Below are 25,530 nucleotides of genomic sequence, written 5' to 3'. Positions count from 1 at the left end.
CATTGAATTGAGTCACTCTGTTAAAGGATTTACAAAAAGGCCTGTTAAAGCTACCCGGTTAAGGGATTTTCCAACTGTTGAAATGGTTAGAAGTCAACAGGTAATACACTGATCTGATAACAACACTCAATGCCAAGGCACTTCCACTTTAGCTCCTTTTCTTCTGCAATCACACTCTGCAGGTATCAACATACTTCTCTAGTCTGGCAAGAATCAAGTATCTCATCACTTGGATACACACATAACATTTGCCAACAACTTCAAAATGAAAAACATCATCCACCTTATAGGAAATAGATAGGTCGGTAGCATAAATCCTAAACCCTAAACATTTAGGTTTTACAATCCAGTCAGTTCAATCCTGACCGTTAATCACACTACATCGAATACAACAGTCTTGAACAGATCTCAAGATGTTCTCCAACATTCATTCTTTGCCGCTTCAAGAAGTTGATAACTCATCACGTGCTCTCCATCGTTTACAAAGACTTTGCACATTCCCAAGGTAGATAGGATCAATCTCCATGCAAGATCCTCAAGGAAATACTTCACACGCACAAAGCTAACGTGGCAACATTTATCTGTTTTTTATTACAATGCTAACTCATCACAAGATGTCATAGGATGAATTGCACAATTTTAGAATGCATCAACTAGAAGCCCTGAAGCTGAGACTACCAACCGGTAGTCATGCCAAATGAAACCCCAATACAAAACTTCCATTTACCGGTTCTCATTCCAACATACCGGTTCACCTTGAACAAACATACCGCTTCACTTTTTTAGAAATACCAGTTTACATCATCATACCGGTTCTCTTGCCAATTTTCTTACTACAACATACCGGTTCATACATCAGCATATTGACATCAATGACAACATACAATATCATCATGTCATCATGCTCTACACATATGCCAACACGGGTGTCTTGTGTGGTTGTGCCTCTCTTTCATTGTGCTCTTTTATTTTTGTTGCAATGAGTCCTCATAAATTTCCACCTTTAACTCCACATAATTATGCATCATGGAAAATTAAAGTATGGAGCAAGTTAATGGAAAAAGGTCTCATGCATTACGTAGATGGAACAATAGCAGCACCACCTCATCCTAATGCTTAGTTAGAATGACTCACTAATAATTGCATGGCTATTGGAACTTTGTGTAAGTATGTATCAGATGATCTCATCTTTCATATTGAGAAGTGTACTACAATCAAAGATGCTTGGGATATGTTTCAGAAATTTTATGGTCAAGTTGATGAAATTAGAGGTTACAAGATTGACAATGAGCTCACCAACTTGGATCCTAAGAGTTTTGATACAATCTAAGATTATGTCACCAAATCAAATTAGCTAAGAGAAAAGCTTAAGGATTGTGGAATTGACAAAAAGGATGCTCAGTTGATATTCAACTTGTTGCACAAGCTTGCCCCATAATATGCAGCATTTGTGTCTAGCTTCCAAACTCATCATTTGATAGTGGGGAGTTCCTACATCATGCCTTCATTTGATGCTTTCATAGAAATGTTGATATTGGAACTATCTAAGTTTTTGAACATGGGGCTTCTCAAGTCTTTAAATTCAAAGGCTTTGGTGGCTAATCAAGGGAGTCAAGGGAGTCAAGGCAAAGATTCCAACAACAAGAAGAAGCACTCTAAGTCAAAGCCACAATAGGAAAAAGGGCAATCATCCTCTCCATCACAAGGTGATTTTTCATCCTCTTCCAAGAAGGGGACTCCACCTAAGAAGGATAAGCCAACTTGTGCATATTGCAAGAAGTATGGTCATGATGAGCATCGATGCCACACCAAGCAAGTTGATGAGTTGACAAATCTTCTTAAGGAAAACAACATAAACTTGCTATCCACCTACACAAAGAAGGATTCATCTCCTTCCTCTTCCTCAAAATCTAAGAGAAAAGGGGAAGCTTTTGTGGCTACAATAGGTTCTTCATAGCAGTGTATACTTGACTTGGCTACCTCCTATCACATGGGTTCTACAAAGGAACAATTTTCTTCATTGGAGGCATCTAAGGTACCTCACATTTACATAGGTGATGATACACAAGTTGAGGTTGAAGGGAAAGGTTCAGTTGACATGGATGATGGAAAATTTGAGAATGTTCTTTATGTTCCTAACTTGTCTACCAATATTCTCTCTATCTACCAAATCACTCACTATGGGAATGGGAAAAAGATTGAGTTTACACCTGATTCAGTTGTGGTAAAGGAACTTGATGATGATGCCTTGGTAGCATTGGGGAAAGTCAATGACAACTCAAGGCTTTATTCATTCTCCTACTTTGTGCCAAATTCTCCTTCTAGGGTGTTTCTTACTCATTCAAATTCAGAAAGTAAGCTATGGCATGAGCGGTTTGGTCACCTCAACTACCACTATCTTCAGTAGCTTAGCACTAAAGACATGGTCACAGGTCTACCTCGAATCAGTTTTTCAAAGGGTGTATGTTCAAGTTGTTCAATGGGAAAGCATCCCAAGGAGAAGTTTGATAAGGGGAAAGCTTGGAGAGCTTTGGAAGTTCTTCAACTTGTTCACAACGATGTAGCGGGTCCATTTCCAGCACCTTCATTTAGTAAGGCCCGCAATGTCCTCACCTTCATTGATGACTACTCCTGCTTCACTTGGGTCTACTTTCTCATTCATAAGAGTGAAGTATTTGATAGATTTCAGGACTTCAAGACTCATGTGGAGAAGCTATCGAGGAAATTGGTCAAGATTCTTTGTACAGATAATGGAAGGGAATATGTGAACAAGAGACTTGAGGATTTTTGTACATTTGAGGGGATTGATTGTCAACATTCTATTGCATACACTCCACAATAGAAAAAAGTTGCAAAGGGCAAGAATAGAACTCTCAAAGAAATGGCTAGCTATATGATTCATGCACGATCTCTTGATCCCGCCTTTTGGGCAGAGGCTATCAGTTGTGCCACACACATCCAGAATTGGGTTCCTCACAAAGCTTTGCAAGGTATTACTCCTTTTGAGGCTTGCACTGGTAGGAAACCAATTGTGAGACATTTCAGAGTCTTTGGGTGTGCAACATGGGCTCGCATACCTCTGCAGAAATGCAAGGCATTGGAACCTCAGATTCGGCCTTGCATATTTTTTGGATATCCTGAGGGTGTTAAGGCATATAGACTGATGGATCCTGAGACACATGAGGTGTTCATTGAGAGGAGTGTTCACTTTGAGGAAAGCTCTCCTAGCTTACCCTCTCTACCTCCTCCACCTTCCTCCATTGTGGATAGTGATGCTAATGATTCAGATGATGAGACTCCTTCAACTCTGACTCACAGGGTAACACCTCTACAGGGTCCACTTGCAGTTGAGGAGCCTCATTCTCCACCTCCACCTAGACCTCATTGGGCTCAAAAAACACTTGAGTTTGTGGGTTCTCTTGTTGGGGATCCTTTAGATACATGGAGGACTCGATCACAAAATTAGGACCTTCCACATGCATTCATTGCTACCGCTTCCAATCCATAGACATTTCGGGAAGCATCAAGGTTTCCTAAGTGGGACCAAGCTATGGAGGACGAGTATAGTTCCTTGATGAGCAACAACACATGGGATTTAGTCCATCTCCCTAAGGGGAGAAAGATGGTTCGATGTAAGTGGATCTATCAAACCAAGTTTGCAGCGGATGGTAGTGTGGATAAGTATAAGGATCGACTTGTTGCAAAAGGTTTCTCTCAGGTTCCAGGTGTTGACTATATTGAGACCTTTGCGCCTGTAGCCAAGATGAACTCCATTCACTTGACACTTTCTATTATTGTAGCTCATGGTTGGGTTGTACATCAGATGGATGTGAAGAGTGCTTTTCTTCATGGTGATCTTGATGAGGAGATTTATATGGAGCAGCCACAGTGTTTCATCTAGGATACTTCCTTGGTTTGCAAACTAAGGAATCTCTCTGTGGCCTTAAGAAGGCCCCTAGGGCTTGGTATGCTAAGATGGATTCATTTCTTCTCTCAGCAGGGTTCACCAGGTTTCATTCCAATCCGAATGTCTACATTTTGTGATAGGATGAATCTCACTTGATAGTTATGCTCTATGTTGATGATTTGATCATTACAGGGAGCATCGCATACATCATTAGCAGGGTCAAATCTGCTTTGCATGATAAATTTGCTATGACTGACTTAGGTCTTTTGCACTACTTTCTTGGGATAGAGATTTCATTGTCACCTTCTGGGATTACACTATCGCAGCCCAAGTATGCTCTTGATCTACTTGCACACTTTCATATGACTGATTGTAAGCCTGCACCGACTCCCTTTCTTTCAAGAGTCAAGCTTGAGGCTCAATGTTCTTGTCCACTAGTTGATGCCACATTATATCATCTACTTGACTCACACATGCCGTAATATTTCGTTTGTAGTTGGCATGGTTTCTCGCTTCATGCAGGAACCACATGAGCTTCATTGGAAAGCCACCAAACGCATTCTTCATTACATCTAGGGTACACATCATTATGGGGTTCACTATGCAGCAGGCACAGGACTTCATTTGGTTGGCTACACAAACTCTGATTGGGATGGCAATATTGATGATCGTAAGTCTACTTTAGGTTATAGTTTTCACCTTGGTTTAGGCCCCATTTGTTGGTAGAGCAAGAAGCATCATGATATTTCTCTCTCTTCGACTGAGGCTGAGTATCGAGGAGATGTTAATGCGGCGAATGAGACCATTTGGCTTCAGCAAATTCTCACAGAGTTTGGGTTCACCACTCCATGACCGACAGTTCTACATTGCGACAATCAAAGTGCTATTGCAATGTCGAAGAACCCAGTCTAGCACTAGTGGACCAAACACATCAAGATCCATATGCACTACATCCGAGAGCTGATTCAGGAGAAGGTCATTGATTTACAGTATTATCCTACAGCGGATCAGGTTGCAGACATATTCACCAAACCTTTCACTGAGAGTAAGTTCCAGTAGTTGCAAGCTCTCTTGGGGGTGCAGGATGTCTCATTAGGGGAGGTCAGCTGACTTCTCCTTCGTCTCTTATGGGGGGGAATTTTTCCTCTTTGAGGTTTTGTCCTTGATCTTTGAGAGTATTTTGTACATTCATCTCTCTTTTGGGGGGGAGTTTTTTCCCACTGGGTTTTCTCCCTTTCTCTGTTTGTGAGAGATTGCATTACATAGTTTTGCTTGCATTTGCATTTTGTACATGGGTACCTATCATGGCCTAGTAGTCAGGAGCCATCATGCATTGTTGACTTGAGTCTTCATTCCTCTAAGTTGCAGTTAAGGGGGGATGTTAGTGTAAATAAATATTCATTATGGATATTATTACACTTTACTTAAGTTAACTTAGTATAATGCATCTCTTCCTAGTTGGGATTTGAGACACTTAGGGAAGTGTGCACATAGGGATATAGCTTGTAGGAGAAATTCCACCTTTTGTGGTCTTATTTTGCTATTACACTCCACATTCAGTGGGTCATGCACCTCTTGTGGAATATTATATTATTTCTCTTACCTACCCCTAGTATTTCTTACCTACCCTTATTTCTCATTGAGCCACATGTCATGATTGTGTGCTCATATATCCATATGGCCTTACCTATATAAGTAGGCCCAAATTTATTGTATTGGTTAATCCAGTTGATCATTTGCATATTGATGAGAATACAGTTTGTTCTTGTCATTCTTTTGTCTCTCTTTTATACTTTTCATTGTGCCCTTGATCTTGGCAAAATCTCACATGGTATCAGAGCCATTGGGCCTTCATTGTTTGGTTTTTGGGAGACATTTTGGAAGGCTTGTATTTTTTGGATTTGAGGAAAAACACTTTTTGGAGGCATCTTAGAGAATTTTTGACCTCACCATTACGTCCGGGAGGCCGTTTCCATAAAATTTGAGTATAAACTTGAGCTATTTTGGCGAAAATCAAATTTTGGGTGATGGATGAATTTTTTGCCCAATTCAGGCGATACGATATGGAATTTTTGGATCCAATAAGAAAAGATTAATGAGAAATTATTGAATTCTTTATAAAATTTATTCTAGGAATATATAAGAACTTGTTTTATATAATTAATTTATTATGAAGGACAATAAAATGAAACTTCAAAATATATTAAGGTATGACAAGTAAATAAATCAATTAAAAAATATGGGTATTAGATATCTATAGAAGTTCTGTATGATAAATCAATTGAATTGAGTTAATAAAGATTTAAATAAAATATGTATGAGAAATATTAGTGGATGGCTTAAATCACACAAACTAAGATTTGACTTCTAGGCTTAAAAGTTGTAATGTTGGAAAAAGGTGAATGATGGAGATATCGAGAGGAAAACTTTTCTTCCCTCCGAGGAGAGATAAAAGTTTATATTCGGATTTCTCTTCAAGAGCATTTTCCACATTACATTGGAAGAGGGGGGAAAAATACACTAGATTCAACCTCTATAGAAAGAGATTGAATTCTGAGTGATGGTAAGTGAATCCCCTCTTTTGAGATTGAGATTTGAATTGATTGAATTGTGTACTTATGATCAAGTGCAAAAGTGACAAAGATTTGGTTACAACTCAAGATAGAAGAATAGGATGAAGTTGTGCACCTAGATCTGGCAATAATATATTGAAACAAAGTTACCTTGTGAATTTTGTAAAAAATTGTCCGGACCATGGCGGGAATGTACATGGTCCTCCAAAAAATCTGCAAAACAAAAAGGGTTTTTCCGCCTCTACAAATCGATCTTGAATCTGAAAGTACAATTGCATACCTACAACCTACACATAGAAAAGAGAGGGAAAGGTGTTGGTATTGATGGAATTGAAAAGAACTAAGAGGAGGGGGTGAATCAATGACACCAAAAATAAAACTACTTCAAACACTAACCGGTAGATGAACTTAACAAAGCTTTTAAACAAAATGCATGCAATTCAAAATGATATAACAACATCCACCATAACACAAGTGTTTGTATGTGGAAAACCCAAATAGGTAAAAAACATGGTAAGATGGAACTCACAAGTTAACTATCTACACTAATAGATAACTGATCGGTTAAGGTCTACAAGGTGCTCTGCTAGGAGCGAATCTTGTTAGAGATCCCAAAGCTTGATTAGAAGCTTATACCCTATTAAAGGTAGTACCTTGTTAGGAGTAACCTCAGTGGAGAATTTCTAAATCCAAACTAATGGATTGCCTTGTTAGAGGATTTATACATTGAATATTGTTAGAGCTTACCCGATTAGGGGATTTGATTCTGTTGTAATTGTTAGAAAACAATAGGATTGGTTTGATCTCTTCTGAGTAGGACAATACTTGCTTGATAAGATCCTTCTAAACATATTCAACACTGCTCTTTTGCATACTTTGCAACTTAACTCTTTACTTTTGCATACAACATAACACTTTCACTTATATGAAATAATTCATTGTGATGTCAATATATAGACATTATGATTTCATGTCGGCCTTAAGAAATCATAACAGAATTTCCTAGGCGTAGTGTATCTGGATAAGTGATCATAACTCAACACAAAAATACCGCCAAAAGTTTTTCGGTGCGATAACTCATCATGATCTATGGTAACACATCACAAAATAACTGAATACCGATTGGAACAATCAAATACCAGTTTGAGTTAAACATATGAACCATTATCCTTGAATCTCTTGTCATGATCTCCTCTTGATATTCATCTTGATGCTGACTTAGTATAACCACAGGTTATCTCTTATGCACATACCGGTTATCACAAAGTACCGGTTAGATATTAACCACTAAGTATACCAGTTGACAGTGTAGACAATTAAAGTTACACTGGTAGTCGATATAATCATATGTGTGTGTCTGAGTGTTTCATCAATGACAACATATGATGAATACATTACAATCATCATGCCAACAGGGATTGGGGGTTTTCCTTCAGGTCAAATCCCAATTTTGGAATTAACCAAATGATAAAAGAAATTACTTGCAAGTAAATGTAAATGAAAGAGTGAAATGTAAATCAACTCATGGGAGGTTGTAGATGGATTTGCTTGTGTGTAGTTTAATGTTGGAATGAATCTCCTCTTCAATGGTTGAATCCTTGACTTGAATGCAACACCTAACCTTGAAAGGAGACTTGAGAATGCTCAATGCTGGAAAATAATCCTTGAATGCTCTTGAATGCTTGAATATGTGATCTCTTGTATCTTTGTTATACTAGAATGGAAGGGAAAATGTGACTTAAATACTTGTCAATTAGGGCTAACTGACCGATTTTCCATCCCAGGCCGACATTGGGGGAATTTTCCCACTCAATGTGCAACCTCCAAAGCACATTTGAAAAGGGGCATGTCCCAAAATGGGGCTAAGGACAGGGGCACCATGCCCCCATCCTTCCCTATTTTGTAGGACACGATGCAGTTCAAGCAGTGCTAAGGGCAAGCAAGGTGCAATTCTCAGCTACTGAGAAAGTCTTTGGTCTCTGATATGGCTTAGGGATTCAAATCATGTGCATGAGGACCCTAATGTGGTCGAAAATTGCAAGGGTCATAAATTCATGACACTACATTTAGGCCCCACTTTAATGAAAGTATAAGCGTATGCAAATACCGTCAGTAAAGTACAAGGAAACAATATTGAAAGACTTCTACCATGTCAAGGAGGCAAGATGCACGAAGCCCCCAGTGGACTTAGGATCTTATGACTTCGATTGACAAAGTAAAATAGAATATCAAGAAGGGAAACCCATGACTGTAAGTAGCAAGGTTCCCCTCACTATGAGTCACGAAAAAGATACCAAAATTATGAAGCAAAGCCAACTTCACTAAATAATTCTAAGTATCGAAAAGGAAAATATGAGCGGAGTGTATGCCCCCACGTTAAAGAGATTCTCATGTGCCTTATCGAGAGAAATTTATTTAAGGTAGGATACATCCAAGAGAGAGAGAAGAGAGGGAGCACGTTATCGCAAGGATTTATCCCCCAAGTGAGCAATAAACCCAAGGATAATGAACACAAAACATGAGGTAGTTTTTCTTTCCTCAAGGTTAGTATGTTGTATGATAACTCATGTATATCATATATATATATGCATATAATAATCATCATTCCTGAAAGAAAGGACACTACCTTGGAAGAAAGTGAAGAAAGGATGTCTATCGAGTCAACATGAAAGAGAGCAAAAGAGATCTCAATGATTTGCATCATCCTCAAGTAGACATTGAGGGAAAAATAGAAGAACATTGATACACATAGAAGAATGGTCACAAAAGAGAAAGAAAGGAGAGAGAAGATCTATAGTGCTAATATTTCTAATCTAGCATGACATCCACCTCCCAATCTTGTTGATCACTATTTTTGGAAGGTGAGCAACATGCCAGAGAAGTGACATCGAGCACAACAGATGGATCTATCACAGGATCCAAATAAGGACTATGCTCATGTGGTAAGTCACTTTGTTTGATTCTAGGAGCTAGGATTAGGGTTTGTGAAAATTCATACTCACTATCAGAAGCATTAGGAGTTGTATTTCCATCATGAATAACATTTTCACTCATTTCCTCATCAAAATTTAGAGAAAGAGGAGCAAGGACACAGATAGGAGTGAAACCATCACATGTTTTATGAAACTTATGATTTGGAGATGTGGGTTGAACATATTGCTTCAGAGAAAAGGGAATCATGTAAATTGTTGGAGTCTTGGGAGATTTGAGTATTTTGAGGGACAACTTCACAAAATCGAACACGACATCTTCGTCGGTGTTCTCTCGCACAACAATTCTATCGAGTCTTAGTGGAAGGATGAGAAGGAGGAGGAATATTTGAAAAAGTAGGAATATTTCTTTCCTTGATAGTTGAAGGTTAGGTTGAGGTCTTTTAGGTTGAACAAGAGGAGAAGAAAGCCTCTTTTCTCTATAAGAGGAAGGAGGTGGAATTGTACCATATAAAGGAGGAATGTTAGGTGTAGGAAGGAGACTAGGTCCATCATGAGGAGGAGGTATAGGTCTAACCTTGGGAGGAATATTGTTCTTCTTCTTATGAGAAGGTATAGTCACATCCATATGAATATGTTGAAGATCTTCCTTATGAGGGAGATTAGTTCTATCCATGAGGGGAAGGACTTCATCTTCAAGTATGAGAGGAATGTCAATTGTTGGGAATCTAGGATGACTTAAGGATATGATCATATCTTTCTTCCATTTTTGATAAGATTTAAAAAGGGCATCACTCCTTGATGGAAGACATTGAAATTGCTTAGGCCAAAAGAGATCAACAAGAACACTAGGGCTTCTTTCGGATGGAAAAAATAAGCTATAGTTCATGGTTATGATTTCTCCATTGTGAAGAAATTTTGAACACTTATGGATAGGAGAAGCGATAGCCTTCATGAAAGATAGCCAAGGATTACCCAACTTCACACGGAATTGCTTGGAAGAGGGTATGATAACAAAGTCAACATCCATAGATTTAGTATGAACTTCAATAGGAAGGGTGATAGAGCCAATGGTAGGATAAGATAATCCATCAAATAAATTCACCACTACATTAGAGGCATCATATATTGGTTTATGTAGTTGTAAAGTGAAAAGATATTCCTCAGTGATGAAATTAATCATGCAAGAAGGATCAACAAGAGTGCCATGGCAAGGAATATCCTTAACCTTCACAACTATGTATAAAGGGCCATCAGATGCTTTGATGGTCTCACAAGGGTCAAATATAATACAAGAATACTTAGGCTTATCTTGTTTTTCTACCATATTTACCAAGATTGGAGCCATAGAAGTGAATTCCCTAGAGGAGAAAGAAGTATACTCAATCTCAATCAGGTTAGAGGCATGAGAAGATAAAGGATCAGTAAAAATTTTAAGATTTTGATTAGGAGGAGCTACTGATTTATTCCCTTTATCATTCACACTTGCCACAAATATATTATTGTTATCAATCAAATCTTGAATCTTATTTTCCAATGTGAAACATTTCTCAGTATCATGACCAGGCTGATAATGAAATTGACAAAAGGAATTGTTATCAAAATAAGGTGATGCAAGATTAGAAGGATCGACTTCTTCTATAGGAGGAAGCTTGATAACATTTATTTGTAACAACTGAGACATAATACTATGTAAATATTTATTCAAATGAGTAAATTGTCTTTCTCTTTTGAAAAATTTAGAAATAGAAGACACACCTACTGTAGCATTCATATTGTTGTTGTTGATTGTATCATTGAAATTGATGAAGCTTTTTGTTGGTTTGAACTTCACAAACGGTTGTTGAACACTCTCCCCCTTATCACTCAGAGCCATAGGAGTAGATTTCTCTATTTGACTCACAACCAGTTGATAATTGTGGAGTGTTGCACACAACTGCGGAAAGGAAGTAAACTTAGACAAAAGAATCTTTTCCCTGATATCTTTTTGCAAATTAGAAATGAAAATGAATTGAATATTAGTATCAGGTACATGAAAATAAATTTGAGCACACAAATTCTTATATCTACCAATGAAATCAATCACTTTTTCTTTAACACCTTGTTTACAATGCATTAAATCAGTCAAAGTGATTTTAGGACCAATGTTATTTTGAAATTGTTGGATGAAAGAATTTGTAGTTGTTGAAAAGAAGTGCTTGAATAAGAAGGAAAAGAGAAATACCATTGTAAAGCCTTATCTCTTAATGTTCTCGTAAACAGTTTTGCGAGCAATCTTTGATCATAAGCAAAATCAGTACACAAGGTTTGAAATGTTTTGACATGTGTAATAGGGTCACATTTTCCATTATAGAGTTCCAATTGAGGGACCTCAACATGCTTAGGTGGCATGGATTTAACAATATCAAAAGAAAGTGGGCACACTAAACTTGGATTGAATCATAGAAGCAATTTGTTGTTGTACGGAAGACACAGTTTGAGCAAGGTGGTTGATTGTTTTTTTCGGTAGAAGAATTGATGGTAGAAATGGTTGATTGAGAAGGTGGTGTGATGTTATTGATGGAAGGCATGGATTTAGAATAAGGTGGTGGGACATTATGATAAGGAGGCATAGGCAATGATTGCTTAGGAAACATGACACTCAAAGGAGGAATATAATTGTTGAATGAATTTCCCCCTTGTGTCACATTCATTGGTTGAGGAATAATAGGAATACTTATGGAAGACATAGGTAAAGATGAAGGATTAAGTGAAGAAGAGGGATTACCCCCATGACATTTTGAGTTGATATAGCCATGACGTTTGAAGTGAATGTAGGAACACTAGCCATTGAAGTGGTCAAAGGAATAGAAGAATTGATTTGGTTTGAAGGTTGTGAATAACCTAAGTTCTCAGCACAACTCGTGATAGGAATGACATTAGAATCAACAATATGAGCAATGCCACACAAAATATCAATTCCATTCTTATCACTTTGAATCATACGTTTAAGGCCTTCAATTAATGGAAGAGCTTCACTATTAGGGTACTCTTGGGACATCCATTGTTGAAAGTTATCAAATTGATTGTCCAATTTTGAAATTTGGTCTATGGAAACTCTAGTCAAAGCTTCTTCTTCATCATGGGATTCATCAATTGGATAGATAGGGACATTATTAGGATGGGAAGCATTAGCATTATCCTCATTAAAGAAGTCACCCAAATTATGCTCCATCTCCTTAGTAATTAAACCTTGGGAAGCCTTAATTCTAATGCTTCCTCTAACAGGGATAGTGTAGGTAGGACTATTAGTGGTGAAACTCCTGCACTAGAGAGAAATTTGAAATTTTGAATTTGGAACAAAGATCAACAATATGAGCAATGACACACAATATATCAATTCCATTCTTATCACTTTGAATCATGCATTTACAACCTTCAATTAATGGAAGAGCTTCACTATTAGGGTACTCTTGGGACATCCATTGTTGAAAGTTATCAAATTGATTGTCCAATTTTGAAAGTTGGTCTATGGAAACTCTAGTCAAAGCTTCTTCTTCATCATGGGATTCATCAATTGGATAGATAGGGACATGATTAGGATGGGAAGCATTAGCATTATCCTCATTAAATAAGTCACCCAAATCATGCTCCATCTCCTTGGTAATTAAACCTTGGAAAGCCTTAATTTTAATGCTTCGTCTAACGGGGATAGTGTAGGTAGGACTAATAGTGGTGAAACTCCTACACTAGAGAGAAATTTGAAAATTTGAATTTGGAACAAAGCTTACAAAATTGAGTAATGCAAAAATGAAGAAAATATTGATTAAGCAATTTATAAATTTGTTACAAGAACAGGATGACACAACTTCCAAAAATGAAAGGAAATTGGAAATTTAAAATTAAAAAAAATCAGAATTTTTGAAATCAAGACAAATTATAATTAATCTGTTAATTTTAAAATTTTTCTTGAAATTGGAAATGTTGAGTTTTGGAGGCATTTTCAATGTTAGAGGGATAAAAAATTGACAAAATCAGCCAATCTTCTCGATTTAGGCTATTAAATATAGTCATAACAGTCTTAAGACCGTGGCAGGAATGCACACAATCCGACCAACTTTTTTCAAAATTTTCAATGATGAATATATAATGATTTTAAAGATAACACCCATAAATTGGCGAATTTTACAATTTCGAGATACACGAAATGAAGGTTCAAATGTGAGAATAGGACCCTATTAGTGTTTTGAAGAAAAAGAATGATTGGACTGCAAATTTGAAAAGGGTCACACCTAAAGGGGAGGGACATCTTGGAGAATGTTTTAGAAATATAAAGTTGAATGAAATTGATTGAAATTTGCACAAAATCCAGTGAACTTCAAAAATTAGGGTTTTATGACCTGACCACTTTATTTTTGAAATTTGAATTGTAGGACAGAAAAGTCCAAAAATAGTCACAAATCTGAAAATTAAATGAAAATTCAATTTTTGCACAAGTTCAAGAGGATTGTTAAAAATTAGGGTTCTGACAATTAACCTCTTAATTTTATAAATTTGATTTGCAAATTGAACAAGGCAATGAAGAAATTGAATTAGACGAACAAAGCAATTTTTTGCAAAACACAAGTTCGGTTTCAATTTTAAAAACAAGGGTTTTGAAAGAAGTAACGAATAAGTTTGCATAAAAATTAAACTTGCAAATGAAAAATATGCAATTATTTTTCAGAGTAAAGCATGTAAGACATCGGGTTTAGCAAAATGTAATGTTGGAAAAAGGTGAATGATAGAGATATCGAGAGGAAATCTTTTATTCACTCTGAGGAGAGATAAAAGTTTCACTTCAGATTTCTCTTCAAGCACATTTTCCCCATTACATTGGAAGAGGGGGGAAGAATACACTATATTTAACCTCTAGAGAAAGAGATTGAATTTTGAGTCATGGTAAGTGAATCCCCTCTTCTGAGATTGAGATTTGAATTGATTGAATTGTGTACTTATGGTCAAGTGTAAAAGTGACAAAGATACGATTATAACTCAAGATAGAAGCATAGAATGAAGCTATGCACCTAGATCTGGCAATAATCTATCGAAATGAAGTCCCCTTGTGAATTTGGGAAAAAGTTGCCTTGACCATGGCGGGAATGTACATGGTCCTTCGAAAAATTCGCGAAATGGAAAGGGTTTTTTCGCCTCTTCAAATGGAGCCAGAATCTGAAAGTACAGTTGTGCACCTACAATCTACACATATAAAAAAGAGGGAAAGGTGTTGGGATTGGGGGGGTGGCTTCAGGTCAAATCCCAGTTATGGCATTAACCAAATGATGAAAGAAAGTACTTGCAAGTAAATGTAAATCACCTCAAGGGAGGTTGTAGATAGATTTGCTTGTGTGGTTGATGTTGGAATGAATCTCCTCTTCAATGGTTGAATCTTTGACTTGAATGCAACACCTAGCCTTGAAAGGAGACTTGAGAATGCTCAATGCTAGAAAAGAATGCTTGAATGCTCTTGAATGTGTGATCTCTTGTATCTGTGTTATGCCAAAATGGAAGGGGAAATGTGACTTAAATACTTGTCAATTAGGGCTAACTGATTGATTTTCTATCGCAGGCCGACACTGGGGAGTTTTCTCGCTCAATATGCAACCTCCAAAGCACATTTGAAAAGGGTTCTACCCCAAAATGGGGCAGGGAACAAGGGTGCCATGCCCCTGTCCTACCCTCTTTTGTGGGACAGGTTGCAGTTTAGGCAGTGCATAGGGAAAGAAAGGTGCAGTTCTCAGGTGCCGAGCAAGTCTCTGGTTTCTGATCTGGCTTAGGGATTCAAATTGCCTATGTGAGGACCCTAATATGGTCGACAATTGAAAGGGTCACAATTTCATGACAGTACAAAAGTGTTAAATAGTGAGAGTTGTCTGACATTCTCTAGACTTAATATGTTGCTTAGTGTGTGTGATTTAAGACTGACCAAATATTAGGATTTACCTTAAAATTAGAAGAATGTGATCTTTATTTGATGTTGTTGGAAGTGGATGCTAATGCAGATAAAGAGGTTCATGTGTTCAACCTAGAAAATGTTAGTAATCACTATACAAATACATGATGTGCCAATTTGTAAATGATGCTCTTCGAATATGCTCTCATCAATTAGAATAACTTAGGGTAATTCTATTAAACATATGCACTAGACACCCGAATTAATTTTTTTGGTTTGCTTACCAATATTTAACAATCATAGTAAGGATCCCTATCCTCCACATGTACATGGTTTGATATCTAGAATAAGAAAACATGATAATATGCCTATTAATCAAAAGCCACAATATTCCAAGTTATAGATTTAACATATTTTAAATTGAACGATGTAACATAAATAAACAAACATGATCTAATTTGAAATTGATAAATGTATTAAAAGAACCAAATATTTTTACTTAAATTAAATATATTCTAATTATAAACAAAATAAAATAAGACTATATATATATATATATATATATATATATATCTTTTCCAAACCTAGGTTATTTTTTCTTAAATTCATATTCAACTTAACTTTACACAAGAACTCAAACCCTAAAAGGTGGTATGCTAAGTTCCTTCAATCAAAGAAAAAATCTTCGAAAGATTTAAGCTTCAACCTTGAAGTAATGAAGTAATTTGAAATGAGAATCTTGATAATGAATAGTAAGAAGTTATGAAGACAGGGTGTACTACCCTAAATGCGACAACACTGAATGTACTACCCCAAATGAGTACAATAAGAAAAGATCAGTAGGCAATTCTAGAACACTTAAGAAATATCCAAGGAGGATTTTTCTATGGCGTGGAATGATGGAGACTGTTACTTGTTCAGGCTCAGTAGTGGAAAAAAGGATGATGTGGGCATGTTCCTTGGATCGTTATGTACTGTGGATAAAAGTATTAACAAAAGATTCCTACTATTATTATCATGGGTATGTTTCTTTTCCTTCAAGACATGAGGAATATCTTGGCAGGGAATGTAACTAAAATATACTGTATGCAGTATTTTCTAGAACAACAAGAACAAAAGCAAATGCAGTATTTTTTTAACAGTTGAGCTTCGCCAAGCTGTATATCTTTTTAAAAAGTGGAAGCTTCAGTTTATTCTCTTTTCAAGCTTTAAGAAAAGAGAAAAAAGTTTGAGATGAGTGCTCTTATGGCTTTTCTTTGTCTTGTAGTTTACTGTCATCATTCATTCTGGTATATTTTAATGCCATTGTCAAGTGCAGAACAACTTTTCAACAGTGTGATAACTATGAATATCTGGTGGATGCTTTCAATGTTCTCCAGCACATGAAAGTCTTTCACAACGTCATTACCCATCCAAATATAATGATTTTGTTTTGTTTTGGTGTGCATAAACATTGGTTGCAGATGAATAAAAAAGTTATGGTCTTTTTAAGATGATATTTTTTTCTTTTTAAGACTTTATTCTGATCAGTTTGACAAGTCGGGTAAATGTAGAAGCATGTCAAAGGAATTCAAGATATTTCACAGAATGGTCTTCAGAATATTTCAGATATGGTGTACAGTATCATTTTCAGATATGTACAAACTGAGCTTGTTGAGAAAGCCTCATCGTTTTCCTAGGGAAATATAAAAAGGATATGCAAAGCATTCCCTTTAGAATATACCAAAGTGCTGGAATGATAAAATCAAAGAGAAATTAAAAGAGTTTTTTCAATACTGTTTATGAGTAGGAGTAAAAGTTTGATAATAAAGCAAAATCTTGTACTTATTTGTTAACAAACATTTTATCCATCAACCTATAAGTCTGTGTGGTATAGCGAAATCTGAAAAATTCAAGTCTCAAATTCTTGGTTAATTATTGTTTGATTTATTTTAGTTTTGTTATGGTAAAAATAAATTTAAAAAAAATCTTATATCATAAATAGAAAGTCATATTTTATTAAGAAAGAGATTATTGCTGTCATTTATTTTCAGATATATGAAGTCGAAGTGGGTTTAGAAAGCATCCCAAAATATGAAATTCAGATCAACAAAGAAATGGACCTTGTTAAGGTATAAACAAACTAGAGTGATAAATAATATTAAATATAATGAAGGATAAAAGAAGACAAAAATACTGATTTTCAATATTGTTTGTATGTAAAGGAAAATATTGTACTTATTTGTTAACAAACTATTTATTCTCCAGACTATAAGTCTATGTGGTATAAAGAAATCTAAAAAATTCAAGACTCAAAATCTTGGTTAATTATTCTTTGATTTACATTAGTTTTTTTATGGCAAATTTTTTTTTTCAAATAAGGTTATATATCATAAATAGAAAGTCATATTTTATTAAGAAAGAGATTATGGTTGTCATTTACTTTATAAAATGTAGATTGTAGTAGTGTTTTTTTTTCAATATTTTGATCAAATAAATTAAGTAAATAGTAATTTTTTTATAATTTGTACTTTTATTCTTTAATTTTATTACCTAAATTATTACTTTTGGTCAGAGTTATGAAGTTGAAATGGATTTTCAAAGGAGCTTGATAAAGAACCAACAAAATAATCTAACCCAATGTTAGGATTTATGAAAATCAGAGCAATAAACAATATTAATTATAATGCAGGATAAAAGAGGGTAAAAATAATATTTTTTTATAGTAATGCATATATTTAATGTAGTTCACCCAATGTGGGCTACATTTGCATAGAAATGGTCATCCACTTTCTTCTATTATCAAACGAAGAAATAAATTACAATCTCATGGCTTTTACTTTTCACAACCACTTATTTACCAAGCCCTTCTTGGTGGTTTACCAAAGTTGGTTTACATACCAAAATAACAATTGACTCCTTTACAAAATGATAGACAATTTTTATTTTAGGGTTGCTACGCCCGAGCCCCTAATTAGAGGTGCTACTCCCAAGCCCCTAGTTGGGGGTGTTTACCATGGACCCCTACCATAGGCTCTACCCTTGAGCTCTCATCAAGAGAATAGGATCCTCAGTTCTCACATGAGAGGCTTCCTCCCCCCCCTACTTTGCCCCATGCCCTCCCCATACACCCTCTTTAATTATTTGCAAGGAAAATATAGTTGTAAAAGACATCGATATTTAAGTCCGACAACATGATCAGTCTTCACATACAAAATATATTTCATTTGGAGACTGATTAGGCTCCACATCAAACAATCTCCGACTTTGAGACTAATCAAGCTCCACACAAAACAATCTCGAACTTGGAGATTGATCCTAGAGTAACAATACTACAACTATATCTCCAAATGGATTGACACACTTGGACTTGTCTTGTTTCTCATTTTTAATATCATAATTGAAGACCAATTAAAACTAAGTAGGAAATTTTTTCTTGACTTACTACCTTTATTAATATATTTTTGTAGGGAAGAAGGAAGTAGAAGGGGGAGGATGATGATAGCTGGTATGAGGAGGAAGATGAGACTGATGATGATATGGAGATTGACAATGAGGAGGTCCAAATCCTCTCTAACCAGAAGCATAAAAGGAAAACTCTGAAAAATAAGGATGTGGGAGCTAAGAAACATTCGCCCTTCTCAACTGGTTCTAAGGATAAGGGTCTGACTGGGGAGGACACCGCCATGAAGGAAGCTAAGAGTGCAGATGTGAGGGAGGTGGGTCTGGAGGTGAATTTGGATCCTACGAGAGACAAGGCCCAGGAATGTTCCCATCTGGATATTGATCTTTGCATAAAAAATGACACATATATCTTCAACAAGGTTTTCCTCTGGGTTCAAAAGGAAATTACAAGCATAAAGGCCAAACAAACCCAGGAAGCCAGCAAAATTGAGACTTTAGAGGCTATTGGCACTGGTAAATTTAGCTCCTTCCCTGATTATTTAAGTGAACTTACCAAAGAAATTAGTAATGTTGAGGAGATCGTTAATGCTCAATGTAATAGCTTCCAAATCTTGGAGAATAGAGCTAGGGCTACTGAAAAAAAGCTGGAAGGGGTTGAGAACACGCTCAAGAAGATTGGGGAGCAGAGTCATAAGATCTTAAAGGCCGCCTCTACAAGTATGAAGGTTCTTATTAGCAAGCTCGATAGTGACCAAGGGGATAAGGCCTCTACGGATATCACTGAGGTGAAGGAAGACACCCCTAAAGATAAGGAGACTAGTCATGGTAGAAGAACTCACATGAGCACCAGAAAAAAGCAAAGCCAAAGCAGGGAGATTGAGGAAATCAAGCAGACTGTTGATAACATGGAGCAACTGGAGTTGGAAGTTGCCGAGCTGCTTAAGAACTTTACCTAGCCTTGGATTTTTCTCTGGCGGTCATGTTTGTTGTTTGTTGTCTTTCTATTGTTGGCCTTTTGTTTGTTGGTTAGTTGTTTTTATATGTTTGTTGTCTCTTTCTTTTTTGTAGTCCTTTAATGGCTATCTTTTGATCTTTAATTGTAATGGGTTTTAGGAGCCCATGAAAACCTGTTTTCCCTTAATCAAAAATATATTTTTGTAGGGAAGTTATGGTAGTGAAACAACTTCCTACACTAACCTTGAGAAGAGGGTTATCAAATTTTTTTTATATCTTTACAATTGTTACATAAACTTTTTAAAAATAAACATGAATAACATGCTTACCACAACATAGTGATTTACATGGGGAAAACCCTTTTGGGAGAAAAACCTCACACTTTGAAAGTCACCCAATACATTATTTATAAATCAACAACAGATTACAATATACTTGCAAAGTAAGCTTCTCAGAAGAGTATCACCAATCAGAGATCAAAAGGTAACTAAACAAATATAAGACTCTTACACACAACCTCCATCTCATGCACCTAATAATAGAAGATACAATACATGATATCATCAAACAATATTACAAAATGATGGGCTGAAACCACCCACAAAGTGGCACCCATCTTATTTCCAATCCAAGATGACCTATGATGTGTCAAAAAACACACCAGCACATGTATCTCTCTTTTATAGCTCATTTATGTGTTCTACACATTTTTAAATTTTCTATTTTAGGAGACCCAACTTTTAGAGGGCATGAATTTTGAACTTTGTGTCCATTTTATGAACCATTTGAAGCATTGGAAAGCTCACAACAAGCTCTATGAAGAAATAACATGTTTCACTAGTTATAGACATATTTGGGCCATTTTAGAGCCTCTAAGGGCTTCAAAATTGACTTCAAAACTTTCATTTGCAACATCCAAAAATGGAAACGATAATATTTTTAAATTTAGATATGATCTTGCGACAAAAAATTATTGGCGTGCTTATCTAGCCAATAGAAAGCTCTAGGGAAAATTCTGGACCAATTTGTGCTCAAATGAAAACTTACTATAAATAGTAACCTTATGTAAATGGAAGGTTGAAACTCCATTTTTCTAAAATTCTCACACATGTCAAACACCTTGCCAAATAAAGGGAGTATTTACACCATAATTTAATTACTAGGGGCCATGAGGCTGATAGATTCTAAACACCATATGAACTTCTCTATCCTCACAACCTTAGTTAAAGAATCTGCAACTTTCATCAATGTCTCTAATTTTAACCAACTTCACCCTACCATTCTCAACCATATCTATGACAAAATGATATTGAACATCAATGTGCCTGGTCCTAGCATGAAAATTTAGGTTCTTAGATAGGAAAATTGCACTCTAAAGTTGTCACAATAAAATGTCACTACAACTTGTTTTGTTTCATTATCTTAACACAATCTCTTAAGCCAAATGACTTCTTTACAACAATGAGTAGTTGCCATATACTCCAATTCAATAGGGGACAAAGCAACCACAACTTATCACTTACTCATCCAGCTAATTTCACCACCAAAGAAAGTAAACAAAGCACTAGTGGATCTTTTGCTATCAAAATTACCTACCTAGTGTGAATCCACATAATTAAGAATATCAAGGAAAATATTGTATCCTATCAAATTACCATGATAATGCAAAGTATACTCTACGATATCCTTCAAATAACTCAATATGTTCTTAACTACCTTCCAATGAACTCTACTATGATTAGACATATATCTAGAAATAACTCCCATTACTTGGGCAATGTCTAGTCTAATACAAATCATAACATACATCAAGCTTCCAATTCCACTTTGGTAAGGAACTCTACTCATATCTTCCATTTTTTATGGGGATGTAGGACAATATAAAATAGATAATTTTGTTCAAACTATAAAGAGAACACATAATGGTCTACAATTCAAATATTTACTCTGGCCTAGTTAGAGTTTTTTGTTCACTCCATCTCTTCTAATTCCCAATATTTTTTTTCATTGCTCCAAGATCTTTCCTTTCAAATTTAGTAGCAAGTAAGACTTTAGTTATCAAATCATTCATCTCTTTTCCAGTGAATAACACGTCATCAACATATAATGCAATGCATAGGAAATGATCACCATTAGATTTCTAATAAACATAGTGATCTGATTTAGAATCCTCAAATATAAAAATCAACACATGTGTCAAATTTATTATACCATATCTTACTACTCTATTTTAGGCCATAAAAATATTTCTTCAATTTACAAACCAAATTAATTTTACCTTTTACCACAAAGTGCTCTAGTTGTATCATATAATATCCTCTTCAAGATCAACAAGGAGGAAAGCAATTTGACATCCATTTTCTCAACCTCTAAATTATAACTAGTGTAGTGTCTTAAAATTGTGACCCTAGAAATTTTTGACTTCATTAGGATCCTCACGCACGCGAGATTGAATCCTCTAGCCTGATCGAAGATTGGAGATTGCTCAGCCCTCAGAACAACTTCTTTCTTGGCCTCTGCATCACCCTGTCCGCACTCTGCCCTGGAGAAAGGGGTAAGACAGGGGTGTGGCATCATCAGGGGTATGGTATCCTTGTCCTCCCAGAAAAGGGGCATGGTGCCCATGTCCCTACCTTATTTTGGGGCAGGACCTTCCCTAGGGTTGTATTGTTGGTTGTGCATTGGGTGGGAAACTCCCCTGATGTCGGCCTGTGACGAAAATCAAATCCACTAACATGTATTTAAGGGACATTTGTCCTCTCATTTGCATAATTTCAATAATTTGGATTAGGGGGAATTTCGATAAGGTCATGTTGCATAAGCGATCAAGCATTCATGAGCATTCAAGCATTCTTTTCCAGCATTGAGCATTCTCAAGTCTCCCTTCAAGGCTAGGTGTTGCATTCAAGTCAGATATTCAACCATTGAAGAGGATATTGATTCCAACATTCAATTCTACACAATAATTTTTTATCAACATTTCTACCACAACCTCCCTTGAGGTGATTTACAATTCAGCCTTTCATTTATAGTTACTTGCAAGTACTTTCTTTCATTACTTGGTTAATTCTAAAATTGGGGTTTGACCTAAAGGCAAACCCCCAATCCCAACCCATTTTCCTCTCTTTTTCTATGTGTAGGTTGCAGGAGCACAGCTGTACTTTCAGATTCAAGCTCCATTTGGAGAGGTGGAAAAACCGTTTTTGTTTCGCAGATTTTTTGGAAGACCGTGTACGTTCCCTCCACAGTTCGAGCAACTTCTCTTCAAATTCATACGGTGACTTTGTCTGGACATATTACGGTCAGATCCAGGTGCACAACTTCATCCCATATTCTGATCTCAAGTTATAATCAGTTCTTTATCACTTTTGCACTACATAATTCAATCAATTCCTTTACCTTTCAAATAAGGAAGAGGGGATCAACTTATCATTCCCATTTCATTCAGAATTCAATCTTCATCTTTGAAGGTTGAATCTCGTGAATTCTCCTCTCCTCTTCCAAATGTAATTTGGTGAAAAGTGTTTGAAGGGTAATCAATAGTGAAACTCTCATCTCTCTTTGAGAGAAAGGGTATTTTTCCTCTTGATCTCATCAATCACCATTTTCCCACATCACAACTAGTAGCAATAAAAAATAATTATTTAATGCATGTTATTTTTACAACAAGAGAAAATGTGAAGCAGTCATCGGTTAGGAGGGACCTCAAAGAGATCAATCTAGACTAGTCAACAAGAGTAAATACAACTAAAAAATAAAGATATGATGAAGGCAATGTAGAAGAGATTGAATTATTTGATGAAAACTGATTACAACCAACCGTAACAATCGGGTTGCAAAACTTGGCTTACAGGCCTGCTAAAACATGCTCAAAGTATAGAATAGGTCACAACCGAGACCTGAAATCTTGAGATCTATCTTCTACGCTTAGTCTAACTACTTTATTACATTTTAATGCTCAATTATAATTATTTATACAATCCAAGGGGATCCAGTCAATCCAAAAAGGTTCAAAACTTGAAGAACAAGACCTAACATGCAAAACCAACTAGGTCGGCCTCCGCCAAAGAAATCCCTCTGGAAAATCCAAAGGATGAAATGTAGATTGTGGGAATAGGTTGGCCACATGCCGAGGAACATCAAAAGAAATGCTCAGGGCTCCAGAAGCTATGGAATGGATATGGTAGATCACCAATGCAAATAGGTCCAGACAACCGGTAACAAAAAAAATTGTCAACCAGTAACAAGAAACTATCATGGAAACCTATAGTAGTAACTTGCTAGAAAATGATCCAAATACTTATGGTTTGGGAATAGGGAAGATGATCCAGTATTCAATTAAAATCCAAATCCACAGGATCCGGTGAGACAAATCTGTGACACACAGAAAGAAATGTTGAAAGTGAAAACTGAAAGAAAATAGAAAGGAAATATTTTTGGTTGATCCAAGATTACCATGAACCTGGGATGCTCCTACATCATGTAATACCCTAAATATGGTCATCTAAACCATGGGCCCCTAATCTCGACAACATCACCAAGGTCCTAACCAAAGGCAATAAAATAAATCTTGAGCACACAATTAATTTCTAAAATCATCAAATGTCACATGCCAAATTAATCACTCAATATTAATTAAATATTTATTAAATCATTCCAAGTAAATGATTTTAAAATAATTATCTTATTTATTTTATTAAATATCCTAGCATATTTAATTAAAATAAATTAATTTGCCATAGATCTTCAAAAAAGGAAACAAATCAAGAAAGAGGAATTGGAAATTATGAGCACAAATCTTCAAAAAAGGAAATAAATCAAAAAAGGAATTAATTGACAAAAAAGAATTAAAAATTGAGAAAAGAAATCAATTGGAGATAATCTTGAAAAAAACAAATTAAAAATTGATAAATAATCTTAAAGAAAGCAATTAAAACAATTAAATCTCAAAATTGAATGAAATAGAGAATAAATCAGTTTTTTCTTGATTTTATCTTAATTTTAGTTCAATTTCCTTTAAAAATGAAAAAAGCATCCAATCACATCAATTCACTTGGATTGTACTTCCTCTTGGAAAATACCTCTCATCATCATTTGATATCAGCCTTTGGTTTCTTTCTGAATTTTCTATAAATTCAGGCCTTCATCTCTCATTCAAAAAAACTTGGAGAATATATTCTTATTATGTTGCTTTTGCTCTAAGTTCATTGATATTTGTGCATTTAGATATTCACATATTAAGTTATTGCATACATATTTAAAGTATTTAGCTTAACATTGCTTAAATCTTGTTAGATTAATCTTGCATCCATTTAACTTAATATCATGCTCATATAGATTAAATCCTTCGTTTAGGTGTTGTCTAGTCACTGGATAGCTTAGCAATCTGAGAGAAATCTAAACTCGCATCTACTAGAAGGCAATGGGTCGCTTTGTAATGGTTTATTATTCATTGATTATTGATTTACTAACCATGCATCTAATAACTTAATTAAAGTGTTGTGTATTCTAGATATAGATACAGGTCCACTTTTCACACACACCATTTTTGGCGCCCATTGTTGGGTAGAAAACTACTTTTTCGGCCTCAAAATCATTATTTTTATGCTGTAGGTTTCATCTGTACAATCTCTGTGAAATATCGCACGAGTAGTTTCACTGCATCGTATGACATTATATTGAATCTTGTAATTTATTGTATGACATAATATTAAATCCTGTTATTTATCATATGAATCAGAAGATGGACTCGTACGGCATACCGTTTCTGATTATTTTATTTTATCTTCTGTCGTCCTATGCTCATTTCTGACTCGTATGATAAAAGTCTTTTGTCATTTCATTCTATGAGAATTGTCGTACGATTCTGTT

Source organism: Cryptomeria japonica, chromosome 7 (assembly GCF_030272615.1).
Source record: "Cryptomeria japonica chromosome 7, Sugi_1.0, whole genome shotgun sequence".
In the NCBI taxonomy this organism is placed as follows: domain Eukaryota; kingdom Viridiplantae; phylum Streptophyta; class Pinopsida; order Cupressales; family Cupressaceae; genus Cryptomeria; species Cryptomeria japonica.
The sequence above is the reverse complement of the archived record's forward strand: the minus strand, read 5'-3'. Positions refer to the sequence as shown.